This window comes from Acinonyx jubatus, chromosome F2 (genome assembly GCF_027475565.1).
Source record: "Acinonyx jubatus isolate Ajub_Pintada_27869175 chromosome F2, VMU_Ajub_asm_v1.0, whole genome shotgun sequence".
Lineage (NCBI taxonomy): Eukaryota > Metazoa > Chordata > Mammalia > Carnivora > Felidae > Acinonyx > Acinonyx jubatus.
The window spans coordinates 17,265,667-17,287,813 of NC_069394.1; the positions used below are offsets into that span (position 1 = coordinate 17,265,667).

The 22,147-nt window shown below is 51.1% G+C and overlaps 1 protein-coding gene across 2 annotated transcripts in view; it reads right to left on the bottom strand.

Moving 5' to 3' along the window:
• ZHX2 (zinc fingers and homeoboxes 2) overlaps positions 1-22,114 on the bottom strand; it is a 162,178-nt gene extending 140,064 nt beyond the window's left edge. For both annotated transcript variants that reach the window (XM_027063972.2, XM_053208308.1), the window contains exon 1: positions 21,635-22,114. The gene's annotated coding sequence lies outside the window, so the exon portion shown is untranslated. The remainder of the gene's footprint in view (positions 1-21,634) is intronic.
• Between the last annotated feature and the right edge of the window lie 33 nt (positions 22,115-22,147).

The following is a 22,147-nucleotide window of genomic DNA, read 5'->3' on the forward strand; positions in this document are numbered from 1 at the left end:
ACCCCTCCGCTTGCTCTTTTGGGCCCTGCAGCTGTTGCTCACCCAGGGCTTCCCCATTTCCTGCTGGCTCTACTCATCCCTGCGCACCTACCTGTGAACGGTCCATTCACTAATTCCCGTTACTACTCCACGTTCTGTCGGGGGCCCTGACTCAGATGCCTGTATGTATACTGTGTCCTAGGCAGTTTTCATGAATTTCTCTAATGCTTCCAGCACTCTTGTGAGGGAAGCATTATTGTGCCCATTTCTAAGGACTAGAAAACTGAGGCTTGAAATCCAGTCCCAGTTTCACAACTGGGAAGCTGTTCAGCTAAGTTTGAAATTCAGGCCTAGCTTTCACACCCAGGCCTAGTTTAACGCCCAGTGAAAAGGAAACATGTATTCATGGCTTCCCCAAAGCTTACAGAGAAGATGTGATGACAAGCTTCTATGACAACTCCTCCGAGAGGAATAAGAATAGTGACCCTGACAACAGCCAAGGGCACCTGGATTGGAGTGTTAGTCAGAGATGGCTTCCTGGAGGAGGAGGTATTAACCCGACTCATAAACGATGGGGAGTTATTCTGGGAACAAAGAAGAAGGGCTACCACGTATAAATTTAGGTCCAGAGGGAGAAGAGAAATAGACGCTTTTTCAGGAGCTGCGAGCAGTTCAAAACTCCTGGAGCAGAGTGCTCCAGGGGGAGGGAATGACGAGAGGGGGCTGCATCCTGCCCAGGGAAATGCCACGAATGCTGGGCTGAGGACCTGGACCTTTTTCATACCAGTGTTTGCAGAAGTGAGGCTTACACAGCGCTCTGGTCACCTGTCTGTGACCGCCAGCCCCTCCGAGACAGAATGTCTATTTCAAACCTTCAAACCCAGCCCGGAGCTCTGTATACAACAGGTGCCCCAAAAATGAGACTGACAACTGAAAAAAAAATGATATTTGAGAAGCGCTCCTCTGGGTCTGAGCAGATGCCGCCCGTGCCCTACCGCGTGCCCCCTTCCGCGCACTTGAGCCTCATAGAATTCTAACTGCCAACACCTGTGTTTCCTTGCTTGGGGGCTCTCTCTGGTTTCTGGGCCCACTTTGCTTCCTGAGTGGGTACTGGTGAGTCCCATGCCTGCCACACCTCTTGGGTGGGCCATGCGGTCCCGTGAGCTGCGGCCCCAGGTGCCCACCATGGTAACTTGCTGGAAACTACTTCGTGTCCCCCCCCCCCCCCCACCTTCTCTTCCTAGGCTCCCTTCCTGGCTCCCTGCCAGAGCTTCCTATACTTCTCAAATAAACCACCTTCACTTAAATCTTTGTCTTGGGGTCTCCTTCTGAGGAGTCAAACGAAGACCGTCTGATTCTTGGTTTCATAGACTGAAAGGGCTTCGGGGGTAAAAGTCTTCGGGGGCAGGAGATGGATGGTCCACAGCAGGTTAGTGGTGGGAGCGGCGGGCATCCTACGCGCTGGTTGAGGGCACCGAGTGGCTGCTGTGCACACAGAACCAACCCAGGGTCCTGTGTTCCAGTCTCAGTTCTGGACACAGTAGCATCTCCTGGAAGGAACACGGGCCTTCGAGGAAGGCAGATCTGGGTCTGAACCCAGACGGGGCCACGTTAGGCAGGTGGCTCCTATCGGAAGTTAGGTGGCCTCCCAGGACCTCAGCTGGCTCAGCTGCTGTGATGTCACCCAAGTGTCAAAACTAAGGAAAACACCTCGCTAAGAGAAACGAGGCTCCTTTTCGTGTCTTTTTAGGAACTCCGTGTTCTCTGTTCTAGCTGCTTTCTGCACACCGCCAGTCTAGCAACGATCACATCCTATGGGCAACCTCGCGTTTTACATATTTGCCTCCTAGGAGCCTGGAGGCACCTAGAAGACGGGGGTTCAGTTTTGCTCAGCTTGGCATCCCCAGCATGTAGCACCACCACACCTGGCACACAGCAAGCATTCGATGAATGTTTGTTGAGCGAATGAATGGTAATAGCGAAAGAACAAAGAACACCTACTAGTGATGATGGGTTGTCTGGAGTGTTTGCACGTTCGTGGGATCTCAGTGCCGAGTCCTACTGTGCGCCGGGCATCGTTCTCTGGACTTACAGGTGTGGTCAAGGCCGCCGTGCTCCTCCCTCATGTGGTGGCTTACCCGCCAGAGGGACAGAGCAAAATGTTTCTCGACCCAGGCTGCCCAGCAGACCAAGCCAGGAAGCTTTTAAGGAGTCTCTCCCAAGATTCTGGTGGAATCACCTGGGGTGGGGCCTGGCGTCGGGATTTTTTTAAAGCTTCTCAGGTGAATATAACGGGCCGCCAGGGCTGCGCACCAGCGGGATCAAGGGAGAAAAATAAGATCATGTCAGGGAGGGAAGAGGGTTGTGAAGGAAACAGAACAGGGCATGTGATTTGGCCCCAAGGTTGGCAGTGGAGGGGGAGGGAGGGAAGAGGGGACAGTCTTCCCCCAGGAGACATTTGGCTGCATCTGGAGGCATTTTGGGGAAGGTGCTGCTGGCATCTGGTGGAGGAGGACCAGGGGTGCTCTCCACACCCCAAGGGGCACAGCACAGCCCCCACGACAGACAACTGCCTGACCCCAAATGTCGGCAGTGCTGACGTAGAGAAACCCTGGTCTGGAGGGGCAGGGGCAGAGACCACTTCAGGGAAGGCTTCCCCGTGGAGGCGACGGTAGAGCTGGAACGTGAGTTCTAGCACGAGTCTCTGGAGGAAGCGACGAGAGGCAAGGAATGCGAGATGGGCCCGGAGCCACCATCACAGCCTCGAATAGAAAGACACCAGATGGCTAAACCACCAAGTCTGGCTCTGACCACCTACTAACCTAAGAGCCCTCGCACCTCTGCTCCTGGCATCGTTTTGGGGTTGCTCGCTGGGGCGGGGGAAGGGAGAGGGAAATTCGGCTGCTTTTGCTTGGCTGCTTTCACTTTTAAGTCCCCACCCTCTTTCCAGGCTCCAAACCGAACCGGAAAGGGGGAAGCAGAGGGTGCTAATCCAGGCTGACCACTCAGAAGTCCCCAACACCACCTGCGGGCCTACCTCCTCCTGTTCTCCTGAGGCATCTCCCACCCCCAATCCCTGGTGTCCAAAAGCTCTAACTGCTGGGGCGGGGGCAAGGAGCCTGCTTTGGAGACTTCCTGACAGCTTCCCCCAGCCCTGGGAGAAGTGATTTCCCAAGAGAAACAGGGATCCACAGAGCCATAAATAAACACGGCATTCCAGAGGAGGAGGGGTGGGAGGGCAGGTCTGGCCAGCTTTGTCCCCCTCGAGGAGATGGCTTTGTCCCCCTCGAGGAGATGGCCGGTTAACCTTTCCAGCCAGGCACTGGGACCTGAGAACCTGCCAGCCCTCTCTCCAGCCACCCCCACCCCCCACCAGCCGCCCCTTCTCGGTGCTTCCCTGTAAATCAGTTGCAGACCCACTGCCTTGGGAGTTTGGACTGTCAGCAGCTGCACGGAGCAGCCTGCTTGCTCAACACCACGTGGGTTTTCCAAGGAAACGTCATCATAGTTCCACGGGAAATTTCGGTGGAAAGTCGAGTTCTTTTGTACAAGGCTTCTAGAAAGGTCTGAGTCAACTGGCCGCGCGGAGGCAGCCAGGGTGGCAGCAGGCATCTGACAGCCGGCCCTACCTGCAGAAGTCCTGCCAACCTGGAGCAGGCAGAGACAACCGGCCCTGCACCCTTCAGGGAAGAGAAGTGGCTCAGAGGCTGTAAGGTCACCCCTACTTTACGAGCAGGGAAACTGAGGCTGGAGAGGGGAAAGAACGACCCTCTCAATGTCAGCAGGCAGCGGGTGGCTGAGCTGGGTGTCTCCAGGCCTCCTGATTCCCATCTGTGCATGGAATTTCTTTCAGGCCACGTACTTGTTCCAGAATCGTGGGGAAGTTCCACGAGGGCTCATCTGAACAGAAAGACAGTGACTGTCCAGAACTGGCAGTCACCTTCCTCCAAACGTGAATTGGGGGGGGGGGGGGGGATGGGAGGACACTGCCAAACGTTTCTGCTTCCTTACTTTCTAGATTCCTCTTCTGAAATTAAAGCATTCCCCTTGTGTTTCCAGAGCCCCTGAATAGAAGCTCCGTGTCAAAATCCTGTTCACGAGGAAAGATGTCAAGTCCCAACTTATGAAACTCATTTCACAAAAAGGGGCATTATGGGAAATTTGCAGGAATATGTTTCCTTAAAAAATTATTTTATTAAAAACTACACTTTGCCCAATTTTGCCCAATATAACCTGAGAATTTTATTATAGGCACCCACAATGAAGTAGGTAATTAGGGAATAAATAGTCCCCTTCTGCAAACCTAGGATTAAGAATTTTCTCATGGGTTGTTATTTTAACCAACCCTACACAAACAGTCTTTTCATTCATTAAAAGCCTTGATTCACAGAGTATCTACAGCTCAGAACTTACAAAACAATTAGTCTCAATGTGTATTTTCTGCGACTAAGGTTGTACACAATACCTATGTCCTGTCAAATAAAAGACTCACAAATTAAACTTTTCAGCTGTACTATGTTTTAGCTGTGTGTATGTGTGTGTATGTGTGTGCGTGTGCACCTGTGTGTGGGTACATGGCGTGTGTGTTCACCTGTGTGTGTATGTGTGTATAACCCGTGTATGTGTATGTGTGTGCATGTGCACCTGTCTACACAAGATATAACTTCCAGTTGCAGGTTTTTGCTATGTTTTTACAAGTCTTGCAGGCAAGCCTCTCACATGGTTTTCACTGGGGGGGAAACCTGTGTTCTTTGTTCTTTTATTCCTGTGGTTTAATATGATTTCCATCCTCTCTCCCTCCCACCCTGCCTCCCCGCCCTCCACTGCTCTCTCCTCCCTTGGGAAAAGACTTGGCACGAAGTGACCACTAGCTATCCTCATGACTAATGCAAGCATTTGCTGTTAACCTGCATTTAGGGTTGCCGATAGCACATGGTGCAAAGATGTTTCATTAGTTGCCAGAACAAATGACCCATGTGCCAAATCTCCAACAGCTTGTGTCCTGGATAAGGGTCACTGTGGGTTCACTAGTGCTGCCTGCCTCAGAAATTCCACAAATATTTACTGAGCAACTACTCTGCGCAAGGGGTGGCCACTAGAGCTTGGGGCTCCACTGTACTGTCCAGGACACGGTTCCTGCCCCTCTCGGAAGGGGTTGCAGGCCTGGCACACAGCTACCATGTGAACCCAGGATGGGAGAGGAGGGCAGGATGTGATGGAGCCGCGATGAAAGAGATGTAATAGTGGCTGGGGTCCTCTGTCATCAAGGGCATCTGACTGCAAGACAGACGGACGCTTGCCCCACCAGATGAGCTACAGGAGTCAAAAGCGTTTTGTTTTTCTCGTAAGTAAATTCAAATGCCTGTCATTTGTGCAAAGCAAAGGCGGAGGGTTAGTGGGCAGGCAGAAGGACAGGACTCCTCCAAAATCTCAGAATGAGGGAGGCTTCCCACAGCCCCGGATCCAGCCCTGTCACCTGGATGGAAAACTTCTCATGGTCAGGAAGATGGAGCCCTGCAGGCCCCTCCTCGGATTACCAGGATCACGAAAGCCAAGTTCTCCTCACCGCGGAGATAACCAAGTCATGCCATTACTTTTGGAGACCCAAACTCCACAATTTAAACCCTGAGTGAAAAAATGTGATGTTCACCAAAACCAAAACTATTTAATAGACATACTTCCCCAGACATTTACCTCTCCCACCTCCACCCCCCCACCCTGAAAGTCTAAAATGATTAGTTTTTGTCAGAGAACTTGGCCATAAAATTCTAATACCGAAAAACAACCACACACACACACACACACACACACACACACACACACACACACACACGTGAAGCACAAACAAAAAGCACAGGGTTGGAGCCCAGGTTCCACTGCTAATCATCTGACATTGTACGTGTCCTTTACCTTCTCCATGATGGAGGGACTGCTTCCTCAATCACCCCCTCAAATTGGGGGGCTAGGCGGAAGATGAGGCTGGTCAGTGCTCCTGTCCTGGGCACCCGGGGTAAATGGAAAGGCATACTGTCGAAAGTATAAAGTGCCTAAGAGGGGTAGAACCCTGTATCCTTAACATTCCTGAATGGAAGCGCAGTAGAGGGAGGAACACGTCTTGAATCATTGGTAGAATCTGTTGCTCTGGAATGCGCTTTGAGACTGAAACATTTTAAAGAAGCAGAAGGGCCTTGAGTATTTCACAACCTAGAGAGAGCCTTGGTTTCCTCTACTATAAAACCTCAGAGGGGTGGACTAGGTGATCTCAAATGTTGGCTTTATCACTGGCTGGCTGACCGTCTGAGACAGGAATTAGTGTGAAGTTGGTAACCAACAAACGCTGGGCTGTTCAATCACTGGATCAATTGGCTGAAGGGGGTCCTTGCTTTCCAAGCAGAGCCCAGGTGCCACAGGCCATGTTCTTGAAGCCAAAACTCAAATACATGATCATTCCAGGCAGGAATGCTCGAGGTCCTGAAGTTATCTTTCAAGGACATTTTTGAAAATCTAGAAAGTCCCACGGAGAAATAAATCAGATTGAAAGCACCTCAGTATTTCTAGTATTTACCAGTGTGTCTGATGCATAGTAGGTTCCTGAATATCTCCTGTACGAATAAACCAAATGTCCAGCATCCGTAATGCTTCCGGCACACCTCGGAATAGACAGGCATGGCAGAATACCCCCAAAGCATTCAACTACTCACCTGAATAGCACCGCTACGCAATCCTAGGCCTTTCCTGCATCCCCCAACATACTCCCAAACCTCACGAATTGAGTGTTGGGTTGAGGATCAGCTAGATCTGCCTGTGAGGCTGGGCTCTGCCTCTTCCTAGCCATGTGACTTCTCTGAGCCTCAGTTTCCTCATCTGTTATATACAGATAATCAGGCCTCTCTCAGGAGGAAATTCACAGTAAAGGACCTCCTAGGGGAGTTGGGTGGAGTACATAAATTTGCCCACATAGAGCTGAGAATCCGCCTGGCACATCGCACTCTCGAGGCAAATGCTGGCCATCAGAGTTACTAGTGCTTGGCAGCAGCTGTGAGCTCATTAACGTTCATTTTCTTTACCTCGCATTGGATGTTCAATGTAAATCCAAATTGCAATGGTATTCTACACAATATAAGAAAGGTAAAGATGTTGCAAAAAATTACTTTTTGGGGTTTGGTGGCCTTTCTGAGCATTAGGACGGCTCCTCCACATCTCAATTGACAGAGACAACTAAGCGCTGTCCTTAGAGCCAAAGTGGCACTGGACTAAGTGTCTGGAAGCTGTGTTCAAGTCTGGGCTCTGCCACTGATCCTCTTTACTCCCTGATCCCCAGCCAGGCTTACAGGAACAATGACTTGCTGGAATAGCACAGCCAGTCCAGGGCTTCACAGGTCAGACATATGTACTGCTCACCAAACACTCATATTCACATCCACTCTCCCCACCCCCTGGTTTCCCAGCATCCTAGAGTTAGGCAGGGGGAGGAGAGGTGATAGTTTTAGGGAGTGCGTATGTGACCATTTAATTTTCTTTTCCTCTGCTCCAGCAGCCTGAAAACCAATTGTTTCAAATGATGTGCCCACCACGTCAAGGCTGCCTGGATCCCTAAGTCCCAGCTTCGAAGAAAGCTACCTTGATGACCGGTTGCCTTTCAGCACACCTCCAAAGACTAAGAGATAGACCTTGCTTTGTTAAGCCACTAGGATACTGGGGCTTACTGGTCACTGCATCATAACTGACGACTCATGTACATTTATTCAGCGCCTATTCCAGAAGGCTCATGCACGTCTGTCACAGGATGGCCAGTTATTTTCAACCACACACTCAGTACACTGAAATCTCAGTGAGACCATCTTCCCATCACATAAGATGGTCCAGCAAGATTATGAAGATTTAGTAAATCTGGCCATCTCTCTCGTGACAGGTACTTTTTTTTCTTGCCTCCCCAGAGCAGGGAAAAATTGTTGACGAAACTGTGAGAGGACAAATATCTTGAGAATGAGAAACTGGCCAAGAAGCACCTGGTAAGGGAAAGGAAAAAGACGCTCCTGTTACTAATTCTACCTGTGCAGGCTTTCATAAGCAAAATCTTAAACTCTGGAAGGGAATACAGAACTAGTTTCCCTGGTATCCCATGTGCTAAGGCACTTAACACAGACTTTTTTTTTTTTAATAATCTCCACACCCAACGTGGAACTCAAAGACCCTAAGATCAGAAGTCACATGCTCTTCCGACTGAGCCAGCCAGGTGCCCCAACACAGACTCTTAATACTCTTTACCTAACACTCCAACATTGTGATGTGGCCACAGATCCCCGGGGGTCTGATGTCACTCGGACCTGGCTTTAAATCCCAGCTCGGCCATTTCCCATATAACTCAGGCAAGCTAATTTCTTGAAACTTCAATTTTCTCATACATAAAATAGGTATAAAAACGTCTACCAAGTGGGGTTATTGGGAAAATGAAACAATTTAAAACAAGATTCAATGGTTGGTACGTAGCATTCAATCGGTTTGGTTTCCTTTCTCTCTAACAACTTTACAGTAGAGTTTGGTCTCAAGTTCAGACTTTGTAAAAAACATAAAAATAAAAGAAAGTTTAATATTGAAAGTAGTAGAAAAACCCTGCAACAACACCTGTGATGGTGCTGTAGGTGTCACGTGGGGCAAGTTGGAGGGAGGCAGTGGATCCAGGCTGCACAGATAGGCCAGAGATCCAGAAGAGGCAGTAGGGCTGAGCCAGGGAGGCAAGCAGCTTGGCAGAGTTTGGCCAAAAGATCCTGAATCCGGGACAAAACCAGTCTGGGACGGAAGCTTCCTCCACTGCTTCCTGTTACAAAATGGTCCAAGTTGACTGTCCTTCCAGGCAGTGTCAAGAACCTGCCACCAGGGGCAGCAGCGAGCAGCAACGCATCTGGCTGCCAACTTGTGTTGACCGAGAGCACAGGCTCCCAAACAGTAAAGGGTCCTTTACTCATCCTCAGTAACAATCCAATCACATGAGAGATATTCATTTTGAACCTACTAAGTGGGCCGGCCAGCCTTGTGCTGGTGCTGGGAACGTGGAGACAAATAGGAAAGTCTCCCTTGCGGTGAGGGTTGGGGGGGGGGGGTGGTGGCTCACAGTTTTCCAGGGAAACAGATGTGCAAACAGACAAAAATCCTTTTTTTTTTTTCTATTTTATCTGCTAAGATTTATAAGGGGTTATTTCTATGGCACACTAGCCTCTCGGAGGAGGGAGCAAGTATCTCTATAGCAGGAATGAGTAGGTCTTGCTAAGTTTGGGGGATGAGTCTTTCCAGGGAAAAGAATCTATGTGTGGAAAGGAATGAAAAGGAAAGGACGGCACACAAGGTTTAGGCATCAGTCTTGTCTGGCCGAAGTGTGGGGCATAGGGCAGAGGGGGCGGGGGAACTAGTTATGGTAGAATAAGCCTGGTAGGCAGAGGTCAGCTCTCCAAGAGCCACCATGCTAGGGTCAGGAATTTGGACTTGATCCTATGGGTTAGAAGTTACTAAGTGGGAGTCCTCAGACTAGACAGGAAAGCACAATGGGAAAAAATTGATTTCGAATGCCTTTAGACTGGGCATATGCTTTCCACTTTGACCCATTCCCCACTGCTTTCTACTGCCCTATACTTCACCCCTTCACTCTTCTATACTACCTTCAAAGCCCCTGAAAGCATTTGGGTTTGTGACTCCTGGACAACCAGTGACATGGGGAGCTTTTTAGGAGGGTAAGGAAACACGATCAGATGTGGTATTTAAGAACTGCGAATTCCTATCATTTCTGTAACTGGCACATATCTTCTATATCCAGAAATCTTGAAGTTGATTCCACAAATCCCCTACCAGGATCAATCAGTGCACCCCTCCCAACCCTGAAAGACCCGCAGGCTGATCTGATAAGTGGAGCCACACACAGGGCTCTTTCTCCCAGCTGGAGAAAACCAGGGGACTGTCAGCTCAGCAGAAAGGACCGGAAGCCATCCTTCCCTGCCTCACCTCGGCCCCAAGCACTATCCATCGGGTACTTTCTCACACCTGGGAGCACAGGAATCACACTATGGCTCTGGAGGTAACACAGCCAGACACAAGAGCGTCACTACAGCCCAGCCAGGAAATGCCAGAAACTCGAGTGGAGCCAGCGCTGGGCTCTGGGGACAGGACCCACCAGGGTCCGCCAGGACAGGCTCGGCAGGTCTGAGGAGAGCCTGGATGACCAGTTCCTGCTCTCGCTGGGTGATGGCCCCTTCTGTGGGGTAGGGGTGTGGCCCCTAGTCATCGATTCATGGCACTAGGATATCCCTCAAACCACAGTGACTCAGAGGCAGCCTCATAGCACGTGAGGTCAGAGATATGTCGGGGATAACAAAACAATATGAGCCAGCATTTCTAGGGCACTGCCTAGGTGCCGGGTGCTGTGCTAAGTACTTTACAGGTGTTACCCCCTATAATTCACACAGCGGCCTCAGCAGCAGGGGTTCCAGGCCTGCAAGTCCAGCTAGGCCCACTGTGTAGACCAGCAAATGCACACGTTCCCCAGCTAGACTGAGAACACCTGCAGGGAAGAGGCTGTGGCTTGGTCATCTGTGCCCCTTCCCCTGCTCCCAATACTGAGCACAGTACCCTACACACAGTGGCAAGGCCAGGACAAGGGTGAGGCAGTGGCAAACTAGGCACCCAGGACACAGAACTGAAGGAGGCACTCCCTCTCAAGCGCTGACCCTGCATTTGCCGGCGCCCGGGAGCGAGCACCACCTTATGTTTTGCACACTGGGTGCCTCGTTTGCCTCACCCAGTGCAGGCCCTGGGTAGTTCACTGGTCAGACCAGTGCGTGAATCCTGCCCGCTAGCCATGTGACTGACCTTCCCCACGCTGTGCTCAGTTTCCTCACCCGTAAAATGGGACCGGCGACAATGCCAAGGGCCGGCAAAGACCCGGCGAAATCAGAACCCTCATGCACGGCTGCTGGGAGTGTGCAACGGTGCTGCCACTTTGGAGAAGAGCTTGGCGTTTTCTCAAAAAGGAAAGCACAGAGTGACCATCCAATCCAGTGGTTCCACTCCCACGTATCCTCCTGAGAGAAATGAAAACACTCCTCCACACAAACATTCCACACACGTGTTCACAGCAGCATTATAATGCTCCAAATGTAGAAATCCAATTGTTGACAGGTGAACGGATAAACAGAATATGGGCTGGACTGTGTGCTCCGCCCCCCCCCCCCCCAATTCATACATTGAAGCTCTATCCCCAGGACCCCAGAATGTGACTGTATTCAGAGACAGGGCCTTTATTATTATTTTTTTTAATGTTTATTTATTTATTTTTGAGAGAGAGGGAGAGAGAAAGCAGGGGAGGGGCAGAGAGAGACAGAATCCCAAGCAGGCTCTGTGCCAGCAGCTCAGAGCCTGACGTGGGGCTCGAACCCACGAACTGTGAGATCATGACCTGAGCTGAAGTCGGACCCTTAACCGACTGAGCCACCCAAATGACCCTGGACATAGGGCCTTTAATGAAGTGATTAAGTTAAAACAAGTCATTGAGTGTGGGCCCTAGAGCAATGTGCCTGGTGTCCTTTAAGAGGAAATCTGGACATACAGAGGGACACCAGGGATGTGTGTGCACAGAGAAAAGGCCATGTGAGGACAGAGTGAGAAGGCAACCATCTGCGAGCCAAGGAGAGAGGCCTCAGAAGAAATCCAATGTGCTGACACCTTGATCTTGAACGTCCAGCCTCCAGAACTGTGAGAAAATAAATGCCTGTTGTTTAAGCCACCCAGTCTGTGGCATTTTGTGATGGCAGCCCTCGCAGGCATAGCCACACAATGGAATACTATTTAGCCATAAAAACAATGAAGTACAGATGCATACTATAATACGGATGAGCCTCAAAAACATTATGTGAAGGGAAAGAAATTAAATAGGGAAGACCACAGATTACACGGTTTCTCCCATGTGGAATGTCCAACAAGGGCAGGTCTATAGGACAGAAGGTAGCTCAGGTTGCTAAGGCTTGGGGAAGGGGGCTGGGAGGGGGCTGGGAAGTGACTGCTAATGGACACAGGATCTGTCTTTGAGATGACAGAAATGTTCTAAAACTAGATTGTTGTGATGGTTGCACAACTGTAAATACACTAGATATCAGTTAACTGTACATTTTATACCTGGGTGGATTCTAAGGTATGTACATTACACCGTAAGCTATTTTAAAATAGGGGCTAACTCTAGGACCCAGGTACAGAGCTGCACAGGGCTTGGCACATACTGCCCTTGGCACATACCAATATTATAATTGGTACTTCTTAACATGCTCAAAGAAGTATCTGCTGCTCAGCTGAAAGTTGCCTAAAGTGCCTCAGATTCCTTTACTTTTAGGGGGACATCAGGGAAACTAACCTGGGCAGTCAACTGGTGATTCTGTATCCCTAAGTGACCTGTCCCTGCCCACAGAGTTCTCCCAATCAGTGGGTTACGGCTGCAGCATGCCTGATGTGGCTAGAACTGCTCCAGTCTTGGATTCCACAGACCTGTGCTGGAATCCTGGCCCTGACCTTCACACTATCTGCTCAGCAGGGCTGCTGTACAAACGACCTGGACGACGGTGTGAGGGTGTGAGGAACCTACATACAGTTGGCATTCGACACATTGGGGGGAAAAAAAACCAACTATGAACCAGAAAGCCCTTTGTCTGCCCGGGTGGCTCAGTTAAGCGTCTGACTCCTGATTTCGGCTCAGGTCATGATTTCGCGGTTTGTGAGATCGAGCCTCGTGTCGGGCTCTGTGTTGACATTGCAGTGCCTGCTTGGGATTCTCTCTGTCTGCTCTCTCTGCCCCTCCCCCACTCCCATGCATACACACTCTCTCAAAATAAATAAAAACCATTTTTAAAAAAGCCCTTTGTCAAGCCCTAACTGCACGTGCATCCTTGCGTTACCCTCGGCGCTGGCTGGTGGCTTGGCCGCTGGTTCCAATCAGTGATGGAGGATCCACAGGTGCACAGAGGGCAGGACAGGTGGCATGGGCCCATGCCTGGGGAGCACCAGTACGGAAGAAGACTGCCTGGCTCCCAGAAACCTCGGACAGAGGGCTTCCCACTCTGCTGTTCCTCGCCTGTTAAGTGGAAATAAAAGGGTTCTTGTATCTCTTGGGATTCTCATGAGCTACTCCACAAAAAGGGCTCAGCATTGCTCCTATAATGTCAGTGTGACGATCAGTGCAGTTGCTAAGGGCCAAATGACTGAGGACTTCCTGAGGGCAGGGATGTCGTTTTCGTCCTCTGGCAGGTGTTTGTTGACTGGACAGAGGAAAAGAGGCTAGGTTAGGGAAGGCTCGAGGAAACCGAAGAGCCTCAAGCTATAGAAGAGGAAAGTAATACTCTGCCATATAATCGTGTCATCTTGGGCAAATCCCTTACCTCTTTGGGCCTCAGTTTCCCTAAGATGGACTAAGTGCTCCCTGAAGTTTCTTCCAGCTGGAACATTCCTTGATCCCACTAATGCACCATGTTGCTATTAGACTCATCCCCCGGTCCCCACTATCTTCCTCCAGGGACCCCAGAGGACATTAGAGTTTGTACCAGAAGACCCATAAATCCCATTTCTGAAAGTGCTGACGTCAGGCCGTGTTCAATTTCATGCTGCTGAATACAGCCCTCCATCTTTGGAATGTCTACCATTAACCCATGGAGTGATCCAAACCGTGTCTACTCTGTGGCTCTGTGAGCCCAAAAGCCCCTGTTCCTGGGAACACTGTGAAATCTTCCACTCTCCTGAACTGCGCGGCTCTGGCAGAAGTTCACCGCATTCTCCTAATTAATTCTGTAACACAAAGTTCCCGGGAAGAAAGTACAGGGTAATGAGCCCTCGGCGCTCTGTTAGGGGAGGTTAGGTGAGGGTCTGTGCTTCTTCTCTGCTCCTGCCTGGAGCCACTGCCATCCCTTCCTCTAAATTTCTTGACCTGAGGGCAGTCTTCCCAGCTTCCAGCTGTCGGTCCATATCTCTCCATTTCCCACCGCCCTCCTCCAAAAGCAAGGACACACCCCATCTCTACCCGCACTGGCATTCTGGCCTCTCTCTGCCCCTTCTGGGTCACTACCCCCCATAAACAACTTGACTATGACATCCAACTCTGACCAGACTGTGTGCAAATATCTTAAAGGAGCTGTTTCCAAAAAGGCAAGGGTGCAGTGCAAAGGAAAATAATTTCTAAATGTCCTCCTCCACAGGCCAGGGAAATTCCGCGAGGGCTCTGGGTATACCCGGGGCGGGGGGGGGGGGGGGGGGCGGGCTGAGATGGCTTTGTCCTTACAGCAATTCAGCTCAGTCTTGTATTTAAGAACAGCGGGAAAGTAATATCTGCTGAAAGGAGTTTTCTGTGCGCTATTTAACTAAATGGCTCTGCAGCTGGAGAGAGCCATAGGCAGACGTGTTATGATTCAAGGGCTCCCAATTACAATGATCCTCTTTTATTGTATAAAAACAGCAACACAGCCATCTCCTCTCCCAACGCCTGCTCCCTCCATCTCCTTCCCCTATTGGCTGGCAAGGCTGTTCAGCATCCTGAAAGTAGCACCCGGATTCTCATCAGTCCCGGGAGCGCAGCCTGCAGCCCGCTGGGATTCCTCCTCCCTACAGCCAAGGAGAGGGCAGAAAGGGGGCAGGGCCCCCGGGGAATGTTCTGTCATAGACACTGCTGGAGGCTTTAGAGTTGTCTTTTTGGGGTGGGGCAGTTGGATCACAAGCATGGATTTGGAATTCTCTTCTGTTTTGACTAAACTTACACACACGCATCCTCACGCATGCATGAACGCCCACACCCCTACACCCCTTTAGCAGAAAAGCAATCAGAGCGTCTAGAAGCACATTCTAAAACTGTCCCTTCTCCCCATACTTCCTCCTAGGCTGGGGTGGGGCACCTCCACAAGATTTCAGAAAGACCTGGTGATGACTAACAGCATCAGCCTTGGGGGGCACGTGGGTGGCTCAGTCGGTTAGGCATCCTGCTCTTGACTTCGGCTCGTGTCATGATCTCACGGTTCGTGGGTTCAAGCCCCACATCCAGCTTGGCACTGGCAGTGTGGAGCCTGCTTGGGATTCTCTCTCTCTCTCTCTCTCTCTCTCTCTCTCTCTCTCTCTGTCTCTCTCTGCCCCTCCCCGGCTTGTGTGCTTGGTCTCTCTCTTTCTCAAAATAATTTTTAAAAAAAACTACTTTAAAAAAAAAAAAAAGGACATCAGCTTTGGGATCAGACTGATCTGAATTTGAATCCTGACTTGGCTACTTTCTCTCTGTGACCTTCGGCAAGTACCTAACCTTTCTGAGCTTTGGTTTCCTGTCTTTAAAACTGGGCTACGACCCTGCTCTCAAAGTACTACTCATGGTCAGACTGAATGACATAGTGAGAGTATTTAGCAGAGGGCCCGGTACACAGCAGGTGCTCAATCTGGGTGACGCATCGCTGTTATTAAGGCAGCAACACTGTGTGTCTGTGGTGTTCTGGGGGTATAGGGAACTTCGTATTCGTTCAGCCTCACCAGTCAGAGGGGACAAAGCGGGAGGGGGAGCAAGACAGCTGGGGGTGGGGCATAGACCTCAGCCCCACCGAGGAGTGTTTTTCTGGAGTCTTTCTGCAACACTGACTTAAACCATAATGTTTGCACAGCCAGGGCATGCACGCATGCTGCCTCAATTTAGACTTCTGGTCCTTCCTTGGTTTTCTGCAGATGTTTCGGAGTCTAGAAACTGCAGCTGCAGGCATCCAACCGGGCCAAGGAGAACCCGGAGCCCAGAAACTCTTGCTCACGTCTTCCCTCTTCCTTTCTCAACAGCAGACTCCTCTCTCCCAAAGTCTGTTCAGGGCCCCCAACAGGGAGGATTCTCTCCCAAAGAAGGAGCTAACTCAATCTGGACACTCTCTGAGGCCCCAGGGATCCATGAGTCCACTGCCCACACTGAATTGGACAGCAAATGATTCCCAAGATTTTGCTGGTTTCCCCCTGCGGGGTAAACCAAGCATGGCTTGAAACCCAAAAGTAAACCCATCATACGCTTCTCACTTTTCTATCCCAAACCAAGCCTGCGCACCCCCAAAACATACCACAAATCTCTTACACCAAAGTGAACGCCGGGGGCACGCTCCTTACAAATACTGATTCCCCATGGATCAACAGTACAAGTATTTCATTCACTGCAGATTCTATGTGGCAACTCTATCACAGCGAAACACCCTGTAATAAGATTTAATGTCCACTAAGTGTTTCTAGTACTAGAGGTGTGGAGGCAGGCAGAGGGGAGGAAGAAAGTGTGTGCACTGTGGCTTTTTACTGAAAATTGTTCACTAGGGTGGTAAACAAGAGGGGTAAGCAAGAAAATCAGTTCTGGCTCTGGCCTCTTTTATTCCATTTTAAAGTTTGGATGGAAACTGATACACTGTTGTCACGATTGTTTTTCTCCGTGGGGGGGGTCTGTTATACACCCACACCCACACACACTCACACTCACACCACCCCCAATCGGCCCCTCTTAAAAGTAAGACTATAAGCATAGGAACAGGAAACACATTGTGGGTGATTCTTAAAATCACAACCTGTTGGATGCCGGGAGGGGGCCTTAGAGAAGGGTGGGGGAGGGGAACCAGGAGGGACTCCCCCCCTCCCCCCCCCCCCCCCCCGAGTTAAAAACGAAACTACCTTGTCACTACTAAAAACAATGTCTACTTTATCGTCTACCACGGGGCCATGTGAGTAGTCAGGCATCCTTTCAGAACCGCGCTGTCTGGATTTGACTATGACACAGCACATTATCCTACCTGAACACTGCACCGGGGTCTCACGGCGATTTTCTGGGAAGGCTTTCCATTTCAGTGGTTACTCGGACCTGCCACTAACCAGTGCGTATGCGTGAGGGGGAGGGGGGGGAATGCAATAAGACAGGGGCAGTCTGGGTCTTGGAATCAATGATAAAATCCATGTATGTTAATCACTTGGCATCTCAAGGATACAATAAAGTCACATGCCAGAGGTTGTGGCAGTGACAGTGATGATGCTGGTGGTGATGATGGTGACAGCAGGTGATATTTGCTGAACACAGTGTTAGGCACTGTGCTCAGCTCTTTTACAAATTTCTTCCAAAGCTTCACAACAACTCATCAGGCAGCTATTAGAATGATCTCTATTTTCGAGATGAGGAAATTGAGGTTTAGAGAGTAGCTAATAAATTGAGCAGAGAATCAGTCCTTGCTGGAGGAATCCAGAGTGGGGAACCTAACAGAAGGGCCTCTGAGGCCTCCTGATACCATCCTGTCCATTTAAAGCAAAGGTGAACGGTCATGACCAAAGTTATTCTGATGCAGGTAATACCTAGCAGTCTGAGGATCAGGACAAAGGCCAACTGTAGTGTCTGGGGAGTAATGGTACCTACCTCCACAGCTTTCAGTAACTGAGCTATGAAAAGGGAGAGCTACTTACGTCCTCGTAACAGCTGACTAGCATTAGGTTAATTTGGGATTCCTATTGGCAGGATCTAAAAGGAAAGCTCCCCATCATCCCTCACTTTCTTACTGCACTCGGTCTTCTTTTTGCCCTAAGGCAAAACTGGTCCCCTGGTCTGAAACTTTTTATTTCAAACCAGAACCGAGCTGATTTGTCTGCACAAGGCACACTGCTGTCAGTCTTACCTTCCTAAATGCTTGACACGTGTCCTCGGAAACCTGCCATAGCTCCCCAGTACCTATGGATTACCAGCCACCCTCCTCCACGTCCACTCTCAGTCTGCAATCATCTCTTTGCACAACTGTCCCTCCATCCCCCTCTCCACCTCCTCAGAATATGCTCGGCTTCCAGGACACAGCTTTACCTTCACCAGAAATACCTTTCTTCCTCTTCTCCTCTTAGGCCACACACACTTTATCTGCCAACTCAACAACCATCCCACCATTCACCCCAGTTTGTTCACGGCAGCAATGTGCCTACCTTAAAAATGCAGGGCTGCCCTCCCTGGTACGTGTGGGTGGCCAGGCAGTGCAGTTCTGGTTGAGGAACCAAGGACAGAACTCCCTGAGAGGGGCATCTCTTCCCAATGTAACAGTAAAGCCCTAGTAGGCACATGTTCAATGCCTCGTTCATCCTGCTTTCTCTTTCCTGGGATGGAGATGTGAAGCCCGGACACGCGGCAGCCACCTTTCCACCTCAAGAACACACACCTGGGATCGGAGGCCTATAGCTAAGAATGGTGTAGTGGAAAGACAGAGCCTGGGTCCCCAGTGGTACAGCCCAGGCATCGTCCCACTCACCCCTCTTGTCTGACACGAGTAAGCCCCCATCTGGCTATGTCAGCAGTGGTCAGGATCGCTGCTGCTAACAGCTGAATACAATCATATCTGACACACCTCCAGACATTGTTCCTTCTCATTCCATGGGTCAGTTCAGATGCCACCCCCTTTAGGAAAACCTCCACGATTCCCTCAGAGCACAATAATTACACCCTTCGTTGTGCTTCCGCAGTACTTTTCTCAATTACAGCACTTAGTTAATCCTGCTTGATTGGGCCTGCCGGTCTGCTCAGATTCCTCGGGGGTAGGGGGTCTGGACCCCGCCAGCACCTCCACAGTGCCTGGAGCAGAGTTTTGCATTGAGGTTGGGGGGCTTTCTGTCGCCAGTCTCTCCATAATGTCTAGTGCAGCGCACTGGAGTGAGCTGTTCTGGGGTCAAAGTGTGCGTGTTCTGGGGTCTGGTGCTCTTACTGTTTGGTCTTGGGCAACCTCTGTGCTCTCTGTGCCTCTGCTTCCTCATCCATAAAAAGGAGAGACTGACAGTACTTACCCCCCAGGGATGTCACGAAGACAAAATAATCACGAGCACTTATAAGGGTTCTTGGCATATAAAAGTGTTTAATGACTGCACTCTTATTAGGATGATGACTATCACAGCTGCTGAATGAACAAATAAATCAACACGTAGCTGCTAAATAAGTGAATGAAGGAATAAAACCCAGGAAAATTCTGGAGTTCAGACCCCAGGGCAGTGTCACTGTTCCTTCTTTTTCATAACTACACCTGTCCCTTTACTTTTGCCTTCTAATGAGGACTCGTTCTAATGAGAACTCTGCTGTAACAGGAGCGTTTAAGGCTAAGAAATAGGGTCCGGCTCGGAACACTGACTTCACTTTCTGCTCTGCAGCTCTGGGCAAATTCCTTCACCTCTTTGAGCCTCAGTTTCCTCAACTGTAACCTGAGGATAATAATTGCACTTATCTCACAGGGTTATGCTAAGAACTAAATGATAAAGCACACAAAAAACTAACCATTGTGCCTGGCATATGAAAACAGTAAACATTAGCAATCATTATCAAATATTGTCATTATTCTTTTTGCCAAACACCAGGCATCCCCACTCAATCCCACAGCCCTGATGGAGGTGAGACCCTTGGTGTGGGGATCACCTTTCCGCATGTCAAGATATGCTGCATTTACATCAGGAGAACACCCTTCTGGAGTGCCCACAAACACTGTCATTTTGATCTTTTCTTTTAAATGGGGATTGGTTAATACATCTGATGTCCCCTAAATCATTGACCTCTGAATTGCCCCTTAAGAGCTGTTAACTTCAGCTGGATCCCAGTTGACATCAAACCTGGCCAGAAGGTACATGCACACAAGAACGATCAAAGAGCACAGCGTTTCCACACCAACGAGATTCCCACAGATCACAGGTCCCTGTTCCTGTCGGTGACACATTTCAGTCTTACTTGTAGATTCCCCACCCCCCGGGCAGTAAAAGAAGATGTGTATATGGCTTAATATAATTTTCCCTTTAAACTTGAATCAACCCTTTATGTTAGTTCCATTGAAGCACTTGAGGGTTCCATTAATCTATTTTTACTTTTAAACACGCCATTTTACAAGATATTTATTCCACTTGGTTGTCATCCAAATGCTTTTTGACATTACTGCCCTGGGACTGAACTGCTTAAACTCAGGGCCCTCATAAATAGAAAATCACCTTTTGACTGAAATCTTGAAGAGCCCTCAGAACCTCACCCCCTTCACTTCAACAGGCATTAATTTCTGCTCTACATAAAGGAGTGTGAGTGTATTGCAAGTCTGAGAGTGTGTGCCTGTGTGTATGTGTGTGTGTGATGTTTTAAGAGGGTAAGTGTAGGTCTGAACTACCCAGGGGATGAAGAGGGGGACTTCCTGCCCCTCCAAAACCTGCCCATCGGGGCCTGCCTCAGACCTGGTGAGCTGCTAACTTGGGAGATAAGGAGATCATCAGAGATCAGGTGGGGGGAGAACTCTAGGGCCTGACAAGACTCAGGGGACCCCGGGGCCCGCCGGGCAATACCTCTTCCAAAGGGGACGGGTCCAGGGAAAGTCGCCATTCCCCCACCTTCCCCCTCCCCACCTCCGGACAAACAAAAGGCCATCCCCAAACAGCTGAAGGCAGGCAGAGACCCCACTGGCTTTGAAGCCGATCAATCAGGTGGAAGCCCGAGCAAATCACAACTTGGCTTCCCCAAGTTTTCTCCCCAGCCTAAGGAGCCACCCTCCTCCTCCTCCGCCTCCGAGCTCTCCGCACAGCTACGGGGGCCAAGGGGACCGTCCTGTGATGCTCACTGGTTTCCAACTTTCCGCTGCTCTCCGTCTCCGCAGCCTCCTGCAGAGCGGCCGGGGGAAAGGGCAAGTTTGCAAAGGCGAGGATACCAAGTCCCGGGGAAGCCACAAAGACGCCGCAACACCAACAAAGATGAACCTCTCGTGGGGCGGACGCCACAGCGCCAGCTGCCGCTCCGGGGGCGAGCGTGGGCTCGGCTGGCAGAGGCGGCCGCGGGCGTGGGCCGGCCGGCGGCGGACAGCGAGGGGGGGGATCCACCCCCGGACCCCCCCCCCCACACACACACGCGGGCGCCCCGCCACCTGAGCCGGGCGTGGGGCCCGCGCCGCGCTCCGGCCCTGCCCCCCGGCAGGTAGCTCGGGCGGCCGCCCGCAGCCACCGGCGGCGACGAGAGCAGAGGCAGCCTCAGCCCACGGCGTCATGCTTCCTGCCACCACAGTACGGCGAATCGTCACCGGGAGAGGGGAGAAGAGGGGAGCGCGGGGGAGGGAGGGCAGCTCGCACACGCAGACCCCCCCCCTCCGCCAAACCCGCCGGGCCGGGGCCACGTCCCGCCGGAGTCCCCGCGGGACCTGCCCCGTTTGCACAAAGCGCCGCAGCTGGGCCACGGAGGGGAGGGCGCCGGCCACGAAATAAATAAATAAAAACAGAGTCGGGTCTACGTAACGCCCTGTCGAAAGCGGACGCCATATTTTTTTGTGGCTTATGTCGACATAGGGAAACGTAGACATGTTTTTCCTCCTCCTCCTCCTCCTCGGTCTGGCTCCCATTTATCCAAACTTGTAATCAAAACTCTTAAAAAAAAATCTCCCCCCACCTCCGGATCCTCTTCTTTCCTCCCACCCGCCGAAAGGGCCCGCACCCCCCCCCCTCTCCGCACCCCCTCTTCCAATCACAAACCCGGCCAAGTCCCATTAACAACACATTTTCGGGAGCCGCGGCAGCGGCGGCGGCGGTGGGAAAGTTGGGCTGGAGTGGCCGGCGCCCGGCGTGCGGGGCTCGGGGCTGGCGGCGCCGGGCGGGGGGTGCCGGGCGCCGAGGCGAAGTTTCTTACCTGCGCCGGGGCTGGGGACGCGGGGACCCGGGCTGGGAGCGCGGAGACGCGGCACGGGCGTTCCAAAATGGAACTCTGCTGGCTCCCCCCACCCACTCCCCACTCCCCACCGGGCGCCGGGCTCGGGCTCCGTGGGAAAGAGGGGCACGGCCAGCCTGCCAGACAGACGGACAGGAAAAGCCCCCGTACGGGGAACAGTGGCCAAAATTTTAAAAAGAAAAAAAAAAAAAAAAAAAAAGAAGGAAAAAAAGGGGAAAAAAAAATGTCTCGATCAGTGGGGAATCTACGCCAAAACCCACATGATCTGTAACGTCAGCATGCGTATTTGCATACGATACCACCACCCGAGCTGCCACCCGGGCTCGGGTTCCGCAGAAAGTTACAAAGTGAAATTCAGCCCCCTCCGGAGACGCCGGCGAAATGTCATTTTCAGGCGGGAGCTGGGGGGGAGGTTAGCCCTAAAGGCGCTGGTTACTAGCCGAGGTTGGGGGGGGGGGGGTGGGCAGTAAATTA